This window comes from Asterias rubens, chromosome 11, assembly GCF_902459465.1.
Source record: "Asterias rubens chromosome 11, eAstRub1.3, whole genome shotgun sequence".
NCBI classification, from domain to species: domain Eukaryota; kingdom Metazoa; phylum Echinodermata; class Asteroidea; order Forcipulatida; family Asteriidae; genus Asterias; species Asterias rubens.
The window spans coordinates 7,126,802-7,140,472 of NC_047072.1; the positions used below are offsets into that span (position 1 = coordinate 7,126,802).

At 38.3% G+C, this 13,671-nt stretch overlaps 1 long non-coding RNA gene across 1 annotated transcript; it reads right to left on the reverse strand.

Annotated features, from left to right (window-relative positions):
- Positions 1-12,400: 12,400 nt before the first annotated feature.
- On the reverse strand, positions 12,401-12,986 carry LOC117296940. The gene is made up of 2 exons (XR_004519825.1): positions 12,662-12,986; positions 12,401-12,631 (listed from the first exon to the last, which is right to left on the reverse strand). It is a non-coding gene; the product is annotated as an uncharacterized LOC117296940 (long non-coding RNA).
- Between the last annotated feature and the right edge of the window lie 685 nt (positions 12,987-13,671).

The window sequence follows — 13,671 nt, forward strand, 5'->3', positions numbered from 1 at the left end:
AAAATAAACAGGCTTGACTAAATTGTGTTCAATGCCTGAAAACAAGAAAAATGAACGGTTTTATAATAAGGGAATCAATGTGTGCTGAAGAGGTTTTCAACTAAGTGGTTTAATCCCGCCGAGGCCTGGTTCTTGATCATTTTACCGAGACGAAATACCTTTCGGTCAAAAAACATCAACACTTTTTGTCAAAAAGTAAGATAAATGCAAAAATTATAATTGTTCAATGATTTCTTTCAACAAAACACCCCTCCAGCTATGAAATGGTAAGGCCATCTGGGTAAACAACTCCTTATAAGGAGTAGCGCGAATCGCGTGATGTGGCACAACTGTTCCAGCCGTTGCTCTCGACCAATAGGAATGAAGAAACTGTCTTATACATGTAAGCACAGGTGCAACAGGTGTCACACCCATGTTTCAACACTTTTTACTGGTCATTATCAAAGGTTTAAACACCCCCCCCCAAAGTGTCTCAAAGTGCTCTTTTTTACTTCACTATGCAGAGCAGCTATGTGGAACTACCCATTGATAACAGGTAGCGCAGCATCTTACACTTTACAAGGTGAGCTTTGATGCAAACTTTAATGCAGCCAACCACCAGATGAGGGCGCCGGCCTGTTTGCTTCACTTTTGATAGGGCAAGGGCACCAAGGCAATTTCTCCTTGGTAAAGTGCGCCCTAATTGTAAATTTGTACCAAAGCATTTCATGCATTGACCAGAGGGCATGGAGGCAATCACTTTCATGACACGGTAGAGTATCAGGCCCGGGGCGAACACGTTTGTAGCAAAAATAAAAACAGGATTGTACACACGTTACACAGGGTGTGTGCAACAATGTTTTCTGTCACTCCCTACCACACTACCCAAAAGACTCTGAGCAAAGCCTGTTACATATTTTCCCATGATTATTAAATCACTGGTGCGTTCAAGCAGCAAACCTAATCACTTCTCATATCTACTCATGATCAACAGAGCGATCAACAGAGCATTCAGAGTGTAATGAAGGGTATTATGATTCGGTCCAACTTGAATGAGTCAATAACTGGAATCAGGCACAATGAAATCATACAATGAGTGGCAAAAGTAGGTATGTATATATGCCTTGCTCAAGGCAGTCGAATTATTCACTCCGAAAAAAGACCGCCGCTGTATAAAACCCACCCACATTCACTGTGCGTAACATCGCACAACATGATGCCCCCGTACACTATCCGCATGCGGAGGCCGTCAGGCCTCCACATGCGGTTAGTGGTACGAGTGCAGATGGCTTGTGTGCACAGTAGTCGTATGATGTGGCAGTGTGTATACGGGTGGGTCATGCGGTCACACTTATTGTGAACAAAGTTCACATGGTCTGTTACCAGATGGTGACTGTTCACAATTTTTATACACGATAAAAATGTAGGAAGTGATTTTCTTTTCTACTGCCAGTAGGCTTACGCTGTATTGTATTCAGAGAAACAAAAACACTAAGTGAGCTTATTAAAAATCTTGGCTTAGGCTTTCGTCTCAGGGCTTCAGTTGATGTAGGAAACAACGTACACCGCTCAAAAATTGATGATGAAGCCTAAGCCCACGCCCCGATTTCATAGAGCTGCTTAAGCAAACAAATCCTTGCCTAGTAAAATTTACCGGCCAAAACTCCCTCAATTATTATGCTAAGTAAACAACAGCTAAATACTAGTCACAAGCAATGTATATGTCATGAAGTTTTGGCCAGTAACATGTGTAAAATAAGCAACTATTTTCGTGCTTCAGCGAATTTGTTGCTTAAGCAGCACTATGAAATTGGCCCCAGGTTTGGGAAAAAGCACTGGTATCCAAAACAAAACATGTCTAAAAACACAACGTATCAAAAAAGGGCCCAATGTCATGGCTCTGCTTGCCAGTGAGTTGTGCTTACCACTCATGTGTGCTTACTGTAAAATACAGGATGGAGTAACCACGTATTTATGCAGTAAGTATGAAAATAGGCCCTAGAATATCCAAGAATATACTTCTGTTTATACCAAAAAAAATCATTACCAGCCGTGATTCACACTTTTTATTGTTCACATTGTCCATGATATAAAGCGAAACCACATCCTTTCCTGGGTCTCCAAAGAAAACATCATGGCAACCAATGATGTCATCGGGAATAGCAGACAGATCCTGACTGGAAATTATTATGTGAACCGTGTTGGTTGTTGTTTACAAAATGACTTTCAGGGAAATGGTGGTTTAGGTCTACTACTACTACATACAATGGGCAGAAACTGACCACAATTCATCGCAATGAATCATTTTGCCCTCCTAGTTATTGTGAAAGTAAAGGTTACTGGGTAGCATTTTAGGAACTGGTGTGTACCAGTCATCATATAACAATTGTTTAGTTCTGGTAATAAATCCAAGGATACCTCATAAGAAGTTAACTTCATCACTGACGATGACTAGAGCAAGCTAGTCGAAACGTTGAGACCAATTTAAAAATTTAAGAACTGACTTGCTTTATTCTACTTACTGCGGAGTAGAATGTTCGGGGGTTCGGTAGACTTCTCAGTTCTGAAAGGAACTGTCCTGCTTTTTGTAACTGTTACCCCGGCGGATGGTATAGAAAATAGGCTGGGACTACTACTTTAATTAGCTTATAGGATCATAATTAACTGTACTACCACGGAGTCAGTTTACCAGAAACCAAGGATGTAATCACTGTATAGCTCGCAAGCCTGAGGAAACCAGGTACAACAGGAGTGCTTGCTTGCTATGTGAACTAGAAACACCAGTGTTTTGGGTACTTTTACATCAAATATTATAAACCATAGGGCAAACTGACTGGGAAAATTTCAAATGATTTGTCTAGAGTGGGACTCGAACCAACGGCCACAACATGCCACCCCTGACCACACGGCAGTTAACTGTTGTATAACACTGCCTGCCTGCCTCGTTCTCACCATATTACACCTGTACTAATGCAATTGCATTGGCTCCCGGTTAAGTTTGGAACCGTTTACAAAATTCTTCCGTTAACTTTCAAGGCTCGAACATGTCAATCTCCTGCTTATTTATCTGAACTTGTTCATCATTATTCCCCTACTCGGACTTAACGATCATCTCAACAGTCATTGCTTTCTGCTACTAGAGCTTCTTCCATTTTTTATGGCCACAGATCTTTTTCTTTCGCTGCACCATTTCTTTGGATTAGTCTTCCTGTGCATATTATTCCCCAAGCTAATTGATTACAATGTTTTAAGTCCCTGTTGAAAACTCATCTGTTTAAAGCTGCTTTTTTTTTGTACTTTGCTTATTTGTATCTTGTATCTTTCATTCATTGTTTATTTCATTGTTCTCTTTATGCGCTTAGAGGCTTTTTGCATTAGGCGCTTTACAAATGTCTTATTATTATTATTATTCTGACTGGCACCCGAACAAAGATATTGACAAAATAGGGTGACCGCCAACACCAACAGGATTCTTTTACAGTCAGCTCTATGAAATAGGGCCCAGGGTTGAGAGACACCATGGTCTCCATGTAACTCAAGGCCTGCTTTCAAGTTGATGTGATGAAACCATCTAGAAAGAACTTAATTCTTTTCGTGGTCAGGTTTTGAGTGCCATATCCTCTTTTTTTTTCTTCTTTTTTTTTCCCCTTGTCTTTTTATCGTTTATTCTGTTTATAGTTTAATGTAGGGGCTTTTGCTTTTAAAATTTATTTTAAATATATTTTCACAGTCGTTCATGGTGGTCTGTTTCTGTTCCCTATTTTATTTTACTTAATCTTCAATGTATGCTTTAATTTTCTTTCCTAAGATGATTCTATTTTAATTGTTAACTTTGTACATATCAGATTGTTTTTATATAGGCTATATGAATATGTCTTATTGTTTTTTTTTTGTATCCTTTCCTGTAATTGGCGTCTCGTCCGCTGTTGGTTTGGTCAATAAATATAATAATATCTCCTACCCCTATTTAGTTTCTTGAGTTTCAATTTCATCACATCATGGTATTATAAACTTAATAAAAACATGTCTAAGATAAGATAAGGAGAAGGTCTCTCTCAAAGGTCTTGCTTAAAGACCTCTTCACCGAGAACAAAAAAGAAAGTATTCTTCGCCTCCTATTTAGTTTCATGAGCATCAGTTTCATCACACAGTATCAGGAATTTAATAACAACAGACTTACATGTAAGGTAAGATTAGGCGAAGGTCATTCCTCTTCAACCGAGAACAAAAAATACAGAAATTACAGCTAATTTGCTTCCAGAGCGGGGTGGATTCCAGTACCGGCCCAAACAGTGATTGTCTTTAAAGGCACTGGAGACTATTAGTTTCATGAGTATTAATTTCATCAAACAATATCACGAATTCAATAACAACAGACTTATAGGCAGTGGACACTATTGGTAATTACTCAAAATAATTATTAGCATACTACCTTACTTGGCAACGAGTAATTGGGAGGGGTTGGTATTATAAAACATTGTGAGAAACGGATCCCTCTGAAGTGGAGTAGTTTTCGAGAAAGAAGAAATTTTCCACGAGTTTGATTTCGAGACCTCAAGTTTAGAATTTGAGGTCCCGAAATCAAGCATCTGAAAGCACACAACTTCAGGTGACAAGGGTGCTTTTTTCTTTCATAGTTATCTCGCAACTCCGACGACCAATCGAGCTCAAATTTTCACAGAGTTGTTATTTTTTGCATATGTTGAGATACACCAAATGAGAAGACTGGTCTTTGACAACCAATAGTGTCCAGTGTCTTTAAGATGTAATAGCCTCCTCTTCAACCGAGAACAAAAACAGAATTACAACTAATTTGCTTCCAGAGCGGAAAGATTCCAGCACGGCCCAAACCGTATCAATTGTCTTAAGTGTCTTCGTTGATGAATATAAAACGTGACATCTTGATTAAAATCAAGAAGGGTCCCAACAGATGGTCAGCACTATCTCATTACAATCCATACTCCTCCAGCCAGACAGACCCAAATAAACAGTCCAATATTTATACTAGGGACCTATGGGGCCATTATTCAAAATAAACAGTCCAATATTTAAAGAACACAATTACTTGATTAAAATCAAGAAGGATCCTAACAGATGGGCATCCCAGTCTCATTATTATCCATACTCCCAAGCCAGGCGGATCAAAATAAACAGTCCAATATTAATACATGTACTATGGACTTAAACTGCTCAGGGGCTGTTATTCAAAATGAACAGTCCAATATTTATACTATGGACCATGGAGCTAACAATATTGCGACAACTCTGTCAGAGCAATATTGCTCCATGTATGGACCAACTCCTCTGTGGCCATTATTTATAATAAACAGTCAAATATTTGGACCAACTCCTTTGTGGCCATTATGCAAAATGAACAGTCTAATATTTACATACTGTACTACAGACCAACTCCTCTGAGGCCATTATGCAAAAAATGTTGGTCAATTGATACAACACACATTGCATAATTTTGGTAGCAAATGAGGCATTTGGTAATAACAATACCCGCTGTCACAGCCCTATTAGAAACAAGAAGTGGACAAAGCAACCAAGACAGTAATTGTTTATTCATTTTTAACTGTGTATTTCATCTCACAGTCACAAAACATCAAATTTAAAGAAACATTGACTTGGATCGGTCGAGTTGGTCCATGAAAAGCATTTGAAACCGTTTGTTATGAAATTGATATGGTTAGAAAATATTTTTTTTAAGTAGATTATAATTATCCACACAAAAATATAACTCGAAATTGCATGGTTTTCCTTTTACCTTGTGAACTAACGCGGTCAGCCTTTTTATAGAGTCAAAAACTTGACTCCTCAAAATGGTATGCCGTGTTAATTCACTATATAAAAATAATAAGAAAAACCTTGCAATTTCGAGGCATATTTATTTGGATCATTATTTTCTACGTCTAAAACATCTTTCTAAACACGCATTTCATACGAAACGTTTTTAAACTCTTTTCATGGACCAACTCGCCCGATCCAAGGCAACATGTTCATATAAAAGTATATTTTGATGATGCAAAGTTGCACCCACATAAATAATGTGTTTTCCATGTTACATGTAGAGGTCAACTTTTTTACACCAGCCCTGGGGACCTGTAATAATTACTATTGCAGGACAGAAGTTTTGGTAAAAACTGCTCAAAGGGGCTCAGTAATCGCCACTTCTCAAGTTGCCCAGTGGGCTAATCAAAAATGTGCTAACTCCATTACGTACTTGTTTTTTATAATGCTGATATTTTTCCTTCTTTTTGAGTGTAAGAAGGTAAACATTTCACAATCTAAAATGGTTGTGATCACTACTTACTAAGAATACACACCTGAAAAAACTATGGCAATACATGCTTAATTTAAAATCTTGGCTACTAAAACAATCTGGGGCAAGTACAATGCAATACTAGGCAGATAGGCTACTTTAAAAACAGCTTAAAGCGCAATGGTCTGACATGGATACTGTCACATGAGACAATGTAAGCCAAAGACGGTGCTCAACAACAAGCCCGCACTGTAAAGTTAGAACAACATGTAACGAGGCTACTGTGCTAGTTTGGAACGACAGAGAAGGAATTTTTGTTGGCTGTTAAGTGTTTCTGATTTTAGAATGCATCTGTCATTGTAAAAAAAAATTCAAACAGACCAAAGGTCTGCAGCTACATGAAGAGTAAAGTGTACAATGTGTCCTATGTACAATGTTTTGTACGTTACATACATCATTTAAAGAGTGGTTTGGGTTTGTGCACTGGAGCATTAAAGGGTTGTCCACGAATCTGGGGAATTCCCTGCTGGGCCCAAGTTTGTAGAGCTCCTTTCACTTCACTTCAGAGCAAACAGCCCAGGCCACAGCCTGTGTTTTCCAACCAATGATGGAAATCTATGGGAAGCTATGGAAGCTATTTTTAAAAAACATAATTCAATACAAAATTAAGCAACCATAGTTTGTGACAATGTCACACAAATATTCAACAAAAGTGTTGATATTCTTGGAAACAAACAACGGCTCATGGAATTTGCATACAAGTTGCAGAAGTGTTGATTTTGGTCACAAAACTAGTTTCAAACACGTCACATTGAATGTTTTGCTAACATGCCACCAGCGCGATTAATTTAATTCAGTAATAGTAAGGAACTATAAGCGTATAAAGCAAAACTAAGCAGAACATGTGACTTGGTAGTTCAGCTGGTATATTCTGGTTTTAAAAGCAAAATAGTTCGGGGCTTAGTGACCTTTTTGTGCCTTTAAGCAGCTCTTTGAAATTGAGCTCTGACTTTCAGTTTAATGTACTATAGCGCAAACATGTAGTGTGTCGGCTTATAGTGTACATTTAAAGCCAGTGTACACTATTGGTAATTGTCGAAAACCAGTCTTCTCACTTGCTGTATCTCAACATCTATGCATAAAATAAAACCTGTGAAAATTTTAGCTTGATTGGTCGTCGGAGTTGCGAGATAACTAAGAAAGAAAAAAAAACATCCTTGTCACACGAAGTTGTGTGCTTTCGGATGCTTGATTTCGGGACCTCAAATTCTAAACCTGAGGTCTCGAAATCAAATTCGTGGAAAATTACTTCTTTCTCGAAAACTACTCCACTTCAGAGGGAGCCGTTTCTCACAATGTTTTATACTATCAACCTCTCCCCATTACTCATTACCAAGTAAGGCTTTATGCTAATAATTATTTTGAGTAATTACCAACAGTGTCCACTGCCTTTAGTGTAAGAAATATCACTTGCCATTTAAATACACTGGGTTTTAGATTCTTTTAATAACAAGGAAGTAAAAAAAACACTTACAAGAAAACAAAGATGACGCCCAAAATAACTAAGACGCCCTGTTCACACAATGTTGTGTAAACATTGAACCCTGGGGCCCCTTGAGTGGAGAGGTGCAATGAAACACTTAATGAGGAAATTGTACAGCATGAAAAATTGAAACTGCATTGTTAATATAGAGATTATGCGTTACAGCAAAGCTGAAACGGCTTAAATAGGTTATTGCAGAATCCATGTACTGTAGTTGGTTCCCCTCCTGAGGTGGATTTCACGAAGAGTTTGACTAGTCTTATCTTGAGTTAGGATGAGTTACTCGTCATTACTTAGAACGAGCCTTAAATTTTCAATATCTCTTAGGACAAGTCCAAAGTTGGGACTAGTCCTAGTGTGAAATCGACTCCTGGGCCATCTCATGAATTCCCACCACATGAAGGGCAAGGGCATCAAGGCCTTTTCTCCTTGATAAAGGGAACCTGAACGAGGAGATTTGAGTTGCTAGTGGAATTTTTCTAAGGGCATCGAGGCAATTACCAAGGGCAACTTTGTCTACGTTGCCTCAATGAACCATCAGACCTGTAGGCCTATAATTTTTAAAAACCTTCTCGTGGGGAACTGAAGCCAAGATATTACTGCCAGTGTACTGTACACTACACTAGATGTATGCATACATGTTTGGGTCACAACAAAACTACAATATACACATGTGTATGACGCCGTGCTGATCTCCATCAACACTCAACTGAACTCCAAACTACACTCCTGTGCAAAACACAAATTAATTGGTCCTGAACGACGCCTAGATATAGTCTTATCACCAATTTAAGAATTCACCAACTCAAAATCACAATAAAGGGATTTAACACAATACTATATGGAAACAGTAAACATAATAAAAAATGGAGTTGCATACTTACAATATGATTTCCATTGGTATGCAGGTTCAACATCTGAAATAACAGAAACAACTGGATGTTAAAGACTGATGTTGACATTTTGTAAATTAATTGCAATCTTTAATTGAGTTGTGTTTGTTAAAAAAGCTTTCAAGACTTTATTTTAAAAAAGGGCTCAATTTTTATACTGGACAGCAGACCCAAGACCATAAGGTTTAGTGAGTCTACTAAAGTCATGACCGGAAAAGTCTGATGGTTTTGTATTTTTTAATTGAACATTCATAAATACCTCAGACAGTTTCGCTATTTCTATTGGTGGAGAGCGCGTCACGTGGGTGTGTATAAACCTTTGTTTATGACCGGTAAAAAGTGTTAATTCACGGGCATGACACACGACCTTGCACCTGTTCTTATAAGACAATTTCTTCAATCCTATTGGTTGAGAGCAACAGCTGAAACAGTTGTGCCACATCACGCGATACGCGCGACACGCCCAGCATTCCCTTATAAGGAGTTGTTTACACGAGGGCGGCGGAGGGCTTTACCATTTCATAGCTGGAGGGGTGTTGAGTTGAAAGAAATCATTAAACAATTATAATTTTTGCATTTGTTTTACTTATTGACCTAAAAGTGATGATGTTTTTGACCGAAAAGGTATTTATGAATGGGAATCAAAGCGTGTTGAATCGTTTTTCAACTAGTGGTTTAAACCCGCCGAGGCCTGGTTCGTCTCGGTAAAATTATCAAGAACCAGGCCTCGTGGGATTAAACCACTAGTTGAGAACCTCTTCACCACACATTGATTCCCTTAATAATGCACCTCACAGGCAGGGTAAATCTTGAAACCAACTGATACAGTTTGTTCCATTCTATTGAACAATGAAGGAATCAAACCCAAACATGATGACTGAGCCGCCAAAAACAATAGTTGCGATAACGTAACCCTCCTGGCGCCCGTCGAGAGGCATTTCTACAAGGTACAAAATTATGTCATATTGTTGAGGCCATTTATACAAATATTTGCCCACCCAAAAAGTTTCATCAAACACTATTTCAATTCACAATTCATGATGATCAAATCATGTGACTGAATATTTTGCTGAGCATTCTATTTTGCTATAGAGTCATACACAGAGTCTCAAAGAACACTTGTAGTCACTGCAGATGTTTCTTCCATGTATGGCTTCAACGGGAAACCATACTTTCTTGTTTGCCGTGAAAACAGGAAAAACTCAAAACAAATGGGGCCAGTTGAAGTCATCGAAGATCGGTGTGTAGTGTGAACATTTCAATGTCCATCAAGTTTTAATATATGTTTGCATACTTCATATTAACAAATAAAGATAATTAGGGCATCGGTTGATATATGGCTTCATTATTTTTTTCCCAATTCAAAGAAAAAGGCATAATAATACTATCTATATAGCGTGGAAACTGGTAAGAGGATGATAAATTCCAGGCCTACATTTATCGAGAAATCCTTCTAACCGACTACGGCTTCTAGTTCTATACCTCAAAACTCAAAATATCTGACCTTCGTCTGATGATGAAGGTGGTGTTTCAGGAACAGGCATCACTTGCGTGTACTGTTGCTGCCGATTCCGTGGATCACTCGCACGCCTCGACGAGCTTGCCATCTTTTCTTTCTTTATACAAACAAATGTTACTTTACCGTGCTCTAAATTTCCCCCCTAAAAATACGAAGTTCCACACGCTCAGGTGTTCAATACGAAGTGTCCATGTCAGGCACGGGATGAAAGTGAAACGCACATAGCTCTTCCTTTGTATGTTTCGTCTCTCTCGTCTTTAAAAAAGCAATCAAAAGTGAAATGTTTTTGTTCCGGTTTCGCTAAAGAATCCTCCAAAAAATTTGACAGCAAAGGACGACTATATCGTACACATTACACGAGCAGCGAGCCGTTCGACCGTTCGATCTTCCGGGTTGTAGGGTTGCATGGTATCTGGAATCCCATTAGCCATTCGTTGTACAGTGATTTCAATGGTTAGAGCCCCATACTACGCCTACCTTTGTTAGCCTTTCATCAAGTCGTGCAAGGAGTAGAGACAAGAGTAACAACGAGCACACGTGCTAGTCTCTTTTCAAGCAGTGTGGTACTCCCTGCAGGGATTTCCCCACAGTTAGCCTACCCTTTTTTACCGAAAGTGAAAGAATACCGCGTGATTATAAAGTTGTCTTGTCAGTAGAGATTGCCTCCATGCTGTCTCATCCGTCCGAAAGAACATCAAGTGTCATTTTTTCAAAGTTGCTTGGGGTTTGTTAATTGTAAACAATTAGCCATAATATGAAAGGAAAACTAGAAAACAAAACTGTTGTCATACTCATCATAGAATAGAATGCATAGCGACCATACCCCCTCCCCCCCCCGCTCCTAAACCCACCACATCGTTTGTTATTAAGAATAATTATTTGCATCAATTTATTATTTTCAACGAAGAGTTTGAGAATGATTATAGGCCTAATCCCAAAAGAAAAAAAGAAAAAAACACGTTTATGACCGTCAAATAAACAAAGTTTCATGCAAAAACTATATTGCTATTATTTCATTTTGCATCATCAGATCGAAGATTTTTTTTTTTTTTTTTTTTCATCACTGATCTTTTGAGTATTTATTATAGAAAAAATATCTTTAAACTTATTTTTTAGTGGTTCTTCTAACATTATAACATCAAGCGAGAGTAAAAGTGAATTCCAGGGTTAATGTTTGTGTCTAATTCTTTGGGGGAAACGGATGTGGGTGTTTTTAGCACTTGTTCATTTATAGGCGGAATTCTACACAAGTTGTAAGTTAGCCCAAAGTGGGGGTCCTCCTACTTTATAAGGTTTTGTTTTTGTTTTGTCCAGCAAATAAGCGATACAAATCTGAAACTTGCTTTAGACTGTTCGTAAAGCTGGGATGAGAAAGACCTTTTCTATAAATTAATGCAAAGGATGTGTCGAAATGCAAAGGATGGTTTTTTTTTACTATTACTTGACAATTGAAATCATGAGGGAGACCGCCAACATAGGGCAAAATAGCTCAGTTGTCACAGCGCCGATGTGGCAAGAGATTCTGCCCCCCCCCCCTCCACCCCGGCCCATCCCTCGCCTCCACACCCCCCCCCCCCCCCCCCCCCCCCCCACGACAAACTTCTTCCAACAGCGCCCACATTTGAATCATCCTCTGGCTTTGTATGGACAATAACATTTTTGTCAATCTTTTATGTAATACTTTCAAGGACTTCTATCTGCGGTCTGAGATCAAAGGGTTTGGTCGAGCAAGCAAATAAACCAAGTAGATTTTAACCAAATTTTAATCACCTAGCTCGAGTCAGGCTCAACCGCACGAGGGCGCTCTACAATGTTGAAAAATCAAGGGGCTTTGGTTTTTGTTAAAGCTGGCCATTTTCCCTGTGATTGTGACAATACTTTGAAGACAAAAAGTATTTAAAAAAGTAATTTAAAATGATTTTTTTTTTATAATCTCTTTCTCAAAATTTATTTTGTTGTTTTAATGATTTGTATATTTTGCTTAATCTACTTTTTTGTTTGTAAACACAATAATTATTCCCTTCTCTGACTAATTAAACAATTTCAATGCAGTTTCGTTTAAAGTGTAATATTGTTCCAAGACAGTCTTCTTCCCTTTGTTTATTTGTTAAGTGATACACTTATAACAACTTATGAAATGAAATGAATGGATTCTGTAAAAAAGGGGAACACCAAAATGAAGTTTCTGTTACACATTCATCTCAAAGGAAGAATATAGTTTGTTTTATTCTTTTAAAACAGTAAGCAGGCTTCACAAATATATTATATATAGAAATAGTTAAGGCTTCAACTGTATTCAAGAACATACATTTTTGCAAGATGTAATCATTTCAAATAAAGAGAAATAAGGTCATATTCTCACAAAAGACAAAAACTTCAAAATGGTTGAATAATTCTTTCTGGACTATCTGGTCAGGATAATTTGTTTTGTACTTAGCTAGTACTTTTTGTGCCTCGGAAACTCAAAATGAGAACCTGACATAAAATAGAGCTGTAATGCCCACTTCAGGTAGAATCGGGTTACTAGCCAAAACAGCAATTGTCTCACATGTAAACTCTTTGTAACCGGTTCCCTTCTATTTTCTTTCAGCAGATTAATTTGAAGAGCATCATTTTATTTTTAGCAAGCAGTTCTATGAAATTGGGTTCTTCGGCTTAAGAATTGTTTCGGCTAAGCAAAAACAAGCTGGGCTCCCGTCACATGGTACAAATGAGATGGTATTTTGGCTGGTACATGTAGGTAACCATATTCTGGTAAGCATAAGTTTGTTATTGATTTTGGTTTTTACCCAAACACCGATGTGTGTTAGCACTGTATACTCAGTACTTTCCCCCGAGTCCCGTGAACAAAATATCACAGGCATGTTACTCGGGTGGGATTCGAACCCACGACCCATGCAATTCTAGAGCAGTGTCTTACCAACTAGACTACCGAGGTTGCCCGGTAGCTAGAGCAGGCCTGATACTTCACGGAGGCAACGGAGGCAATTGCCTCCGTTGCCCCTTGTCATTGCCTTGGTGCCCTTGAAATGCTACAGTAGAAATTTACAATTTCCTCATAGGGTGCCCTTTGCCAAAGAGAAAATGCCTTGGTGTCCTTGCCCTTTCAAAAACGAAGCATACAGCCCTGCTAGAGGCAGTTCGAATCCTATGTTTTTGGCAGCGAGTACCGCAAAGATATAAGAGATGTTAAATTTGCATCGGGGATAAAGAATATTGATTTTGGTTTTTACCCATTTTGTTGGGCTTAGCTGCATTTTATGTAGCTCAATGAAAGTGGGCCTGAGAAACAGGAGTAGGAAATAAGAACTGCATTATTAGAGCAAAATCACAAACTGAGATCCCTTTTATTCCAGATGAGAATAAAACTCAGAATTTATCAGAGTCTCCCTAGCAGAAAGAACTAACAAAAGCAGTATTTATTTCCTTAATCTTAAACAGTCATTTGTTGGGAAAATAAAGGGCTGTAATT